Here is a 5,457-nt window from a genome sequence, read left to right on the forward strand (position 1 = left end):
TTTGCAGACGGTACAACCTCGCCGGCCTCATTTGCTCGACAGTGTAACGAGGCCACTTCCTCTCGTTCAATGTATCACAGTTTTGCAACATGCTCGTTCTTCTCTGAGACGGGGATCGAGGCGCGACCAGGAGACGCACCCTCATGTCCTCAGATGCAAACTAAGAGTGAAGAGCAAGCCGAGCGTCCTGACCAGGAAGGAGTGGACGGACACCGCGGGCGAGGTGGCTGGCCGTCCTGCAGCCAGCGTGGGGCGCGGCGCGGCCGGCAGGAGCTGTCGTGAGGCATCGCTGTCCCCTAACAAGCCAGTCCAGCGGTCCAGGTGCATGATCACCGGAGCCTGATGGTGGGCAGGACCGGGGCCGGAACCTGGCAGGGGGACAGGCGGGTCCCCTGGCAGGTCCCATTTCCAGGATCTCGCTGTGGATCCGAGCTGCAGTGGAAATAGAAGCTCTTTTAAGCTCACAGCAAACTCCTCTTCCATGGAGCCAGGTTGTGCTGTGCTCCCTGACATGTCGTGTGCGCCGGGACGGGGGAGGAGCCGTTCACGTGGCATCTCAAAGGTGACGTGACACGTGGATGAAGCGAGTCGGCTCGATCGCTCCCACGCGTGGGTCACTGATGACATCTCGCCCTGGACTTTCACCGAAACCCTGACTGAGGTTTCGATTTCCCCATCGACCCGCGGAAAGCTCCAGGTTTCCCCTGCGGGCGGCGCGGGGCTGTGGTCAGTGGTCCCTCCCCCCCGATGCCACGCCGGCTTCAGAGATTCCCCATTTCGGCTCATCAACCGCCCCCTGGTGCCGGAGCTGACTCGCTCTTCGCTTTGGTGCCGTTTCCCTCGGTGCTACCAGGAATGGCTTCCTACCCCTCGGTGCTACCAGGAATGGCTTCCTACCCCTCGGTGCTACCAGGAATGGCTTCCTGCCCCTCGGTGCTACCAGGAATGGCTTCCTGCACAGATGGCCGAGCTCAGTCACGGTGACAGCAGGAACCGTGGAGACGGCTGCCGGCTGCCCCCGCGTGGCCTGCCGGCTGGGTGCACCGGTCCGCAGTGATGCCCTCAGCCCGCCCAGGAGCCCATGCCAGGGGTAGCACTGTCAGCCCGGAGGGCCAGCCTCGGAGCCTCTCCAACATCCTCCCCGCCCCCACCACCCCCGGCCACCGGACTGAGACACACCAGCCTCGCACACCAGCCTCGCACACCAGCCTCGCACACCAGCCGCCTGCCGCACCCAGAGGAAGCAAAGCTGGGACATGCAACTTTCAGGGACGGGCCACACGCGGGAGCCCAGACTGCGGATGGTCACAGAGGGGCCAGAACAGCCAGGGGTCAGTCCTGCCTGTGGCTGCAAAGCCGGGGCCAGGGCCAGGGCCTCAGAGAAGCCTTTCTGAAGGTGGCACCGCCCCTCTACCAGGGGACACGTGAATGCGTACGGTGGCTGCATGACGCAGGGAGGGAACCCTCGGAGCCAGGCAGAGCGCCAGGCCCGAGCGGGTGGCTGGCTTTGTCCCTGTGCCTCTGAAGAGCTGCTGCTGTCTAGTTCTCGGCCACTGCAGACGCTCGGATCCCTCTGAAGAGGCGGCTGTTTCTGGCAGCCCTGCTTGTCCCCTCCTGCGGCCTGCAGGCCACTGCGGCCGCACCTGCCACACCTCCAAGCTGCCCAGCTCGGCTGCAGAGTGCTCGCCAGGCCCTCCCCTCCCGGGGCTCCGACCCCAGGGCGCACGGAGCTGTGGCGCTGTGGCCCCCCCTATGCCGAGCCGCCCCCCTGCCTGGAGCGCCCAAGTATCCAATCGCCGTCCTTGTCCCGGCCTCCCTCCCGCCTGGTGTCTTGCCCCCCAGGGCGGTGAGGCAGTCTCCGGAGGCAAAACCCACAGGCCCGGGCTGGGGCATGAGGGACCAATGATTGGGTGACCGACCGGGTGTGGCCTCAGGGCTCTCCAAATACTTTCTTTTCTCCCTGATACAAAGAGCTTTCTTTTGCTTTTCTGAGCATATAATTGCGAAATAAGGTAAATAATAGTTTAATAAACATTGCTTAAGAAAGTAGAACTGTTTGAAATATTGTCACCCTGAGCAAACTGTCATTATCAGGCGGGTGGCCATCTGTCCACAGCCCTCTGCAGAAAAATCTTCTTTCTACGTTGGTCTTAGAACTGGGGAACCAGAGAGCTTGGGTCAGCAGAGCCCACCGTGAGAAGATGAATGTGTGAAAACCAGTCCTTGGGCTTGAGTCTGGGTGACCCACCCGCTGTCAGCCCCTCCCGCATCCCCCTGCCACCGCATCCTCCTTCCCAGGAGCCTCGGCCGACTCTTCAGCCAGCGAGTACGCGGCGCCATGACCCAGCGCTCCTTCCTCGATGCAGGTGTGGGCTTGAGAGGCCCCCTTCGGAGCGTCCGGCGGGGAAAGCCCTGGTTTGGAGGGGCCCACGCTAGGGCTCCAAGCAGACCCCTGCCCTCCCCACTGTCCCTCAGGCACCAGTGCAGGTGTAGCTGTGTCCACTGGGGTCGCCTCTGCAGGAGCCTCGGCAAACGCGAAGCCATCGTCTTGTCTCCACCAGCGCGGAGACATCTCCCTCCCCATTCGCTGCTGGAAATATTGGTCCTTCCTGCTCCAGCTCCTTGAGCTGCTGATTCACGACTGTCCTCTGGCACCCTCCGGGGCCAGACATGGGAGGGTGTCCAGACAGCCTTGGGGCTCGTCCTCTGTAGTTTCACATGAGCCCCGTATCTTGGCGTGTCACCCCAGGGCACTTGTGTCTACGTAAATCTAATAAAACCAAGTCCCAGTGGAGGCCAACATCGTACAGATGCGGTTATGGTTCCCGCTGTCCCGAGTGGGCTCCGGGGGACAGGCCGTGAGGGAGAGCGGTCCACAGAGCTGTCTGCTGGGAGGGAGGCCCTAGGGGAGTGAGGGCTGCAGGGCTGGCGAGGGAGAGGCCGGGGCCCTGGGCAGCCAGCCTCTCAGTGTTATCGCGGAGGGAGGTGAGTGGCTGGGTCTTCGCGGCCTTGCAGCCACAGACCAGTCCTGAGGACTGTCCCTGGGGGGCCTTGACCTGGGGCAGAGAGTCTGTTCTCTAAAGCAGCGGTCCCCAACCTTTCTGATACCAGGGACTGGTGCTCCTATGAGAATCTCATGCCTGATGATCTGAGGTGGAGCTGAGGTGGCGATGCTGCTGCTGGGGAGTGGCTGTGAATACAGATGAAGCTTCGCTCACTGGCTGCTCACCTGCTGTTGTGTGGCCCAGTTCCTAACAGAGCTTGAACTGGTACTGGTCCACAGCCGGGGAATTGGGGATCCCTACTCTAAGGCCAAGGGCAACGCCAGGTATGTTAGTTCGCCAGGGCTGCTAGCAAAGTGCCACAGGCTGTGGGGCTTCATAGATGGTTACTGCCTCACAGCCTGGAGGCTGGAGGTCCAAGGTCAAGGTCCCTTCTGAAGGCTGCGAGGGAGGGATCTGTCCCACGCTTCTCTGGCCTGCACAGGGCCATCTTCTGTGTTTTCACTTTGTCTATCTCTGTGTCCAAATTTCTCCTTTTTATAAGCAAACCGGCCATATTGGATTTGGACTGTGATACTGTGATTTATAATAAATACATATTTTGTCTTTGTCCCTGTTTCTGGCGGAGAGCTCCTAAAACCCTTCGAATGTCCTAACAGACGAGAGCAGCAGACGTGTCTTTTGTTGTGTTAACGAGGTGACTTTGGAAGGCTCCTAAGGAAGGGGGCTGGTTGTCAGGAGGCCCAACCCTGTGACCAGAGAGTTCGTCCCACCCCATGACCTCCTGGGAGGGGAGAGGAGCTGGTGGCTGCATTGATCGACAATGGCCAGTGATCTAATCAATCAGGCCTGTGTAACGAAGCCTCTACAAAAAGCCAAAGGACGGGGTTGCAGATCTTTCGGGCAAGTGACCATGTGGAGGGCAGGGAGGGTGACTCCTGGACACGGCACGGAAGCCCCCCGCCCCTTACTCTGCCTTGCGCATCAGCTCCATTGGGCTGCTCCTGAGTTAAGTCCTTTTACAAAAAACAGTAATCTAGAAAGTGAGCTGGTGACCTGAGTTCTGTGAGCCGCTCTAGCAAATTAATTAAACCCAAGAGGGGGTCGTTGGAACCTCCCGTCTACAGCCGATGCGTCAGAAGCACAGGTGACAACCCGGACTTGTGACTGACTTCTGAAGGAAGGGGGCGGTCTTGTAAGACTGAGCCCTTAAACTGTGAGACCTGACGCTGTCTCCAGGGAGAGAGTGTCAGAATTGAGCTGAATTGTAGAACGCCCACTGGCTTTCCAGAATTCTCTGGATGTGTGGAGATAAAGCTATGCGTAGGAACTGAATCTGGAATTGTAGAGCCTGCCCCAATGACCTCATGTGAACAGCTAATTACATCTCCTGTGACCCTATGTCCGAATAAGGTCAAAGTCAGAAATTTCGAGGGTTAAAGTATGAATTTTGCAGTGGACGCACTTGAACCGGAACACCCAGGAAAGTCAGGCCGTGAGCCACGGCAGGCGACATCCCGGCACCTGGACGATGACGTGTGTGGACTCCCCGAAGGGCACCACGACGCTGACCTGCACAGCTTTGCCGAAAGCTAAGAACATCCGTGGCTAGTCAAAGTGTAGTTTTCACTACATGGCTGAAAGCTGTGAGCTTTGCTGGATTAAGTCCCCTGTGCCTGGCCGATGCTCCTGTTACTGACACCCACCCCGTGTCCGGAATGGACGTGCCGTAAAAGCGCACATGAGCCTAGTCCATTCCATACTCACTCGCGGTTTCGAATTTCCCTTCTCTCCATCCCAGATGTAGGCTTTCAGAACAATATTTTTGTTCTCACACCTGGAAATATAAAATTTCATGCCATTTATTTCGTAGTTTCCTCAAACATGCAAAAGAAACAACTATGAACGCATCTTTAAGAAGGATTTTTATCTTGAAAAATAATTTTTTAGTTTAATAAAAACTCGGATTACTGTTATGCTATCCTCAAATCGCCGTCATGTGAAATTTTCTGGGGAAACCCCCTTATAACCCACTTATAAAGTCATTCTGGGACCTCAACAGCTGGAACATTGGGTGGGGACAGAGACAGACTCCCTCCGATCAAAGTCCCACGCAATCCCGGGCAGCGATACATCAGTCCCTTGAGGTGGCAGTGCCGCCGAGCGAGGGGTCGGAGGGCCCGGCCTCGGGCCCCGGCCGCCACCCACCGAGGACACAGTGTGTTCCCTCCGCTCCACGTCTCCATTTATACATCGTGAGGGTCGAGTGGGGTCTGTACTCACTCCAGGGAGCTGCCACACGAGGTCACCGGGGGCACGCGAGAAAGGACGGTTCGGCCTTGGAGTCCCCTCGCGGGGTTCTGCTCTCATGGTGTGGCCCGCCCTAGAGCAGCGGGCCACCAGCGGGCCACCAGCTGCCACCAGACTTTCTGCGCTGGGGCATTCTGCCTCTCTG

This window comes from Pteropus vampyrus, unplaced genomic scaffold (genome assembly GCF_000151845.1).
Source record: "Pteropus vampyrus isolate Shadow unplaced genomic scaffold, Pvam_2.0 Scaffold519, whole genome shotgun sequence".
Classification (NCBI taxonomy): Eukaryota; Metazoa; Chordata; class Mammalia; order Chiroptera; family Pteropodidae; genus Pteropus; species Pteropus vampyrus.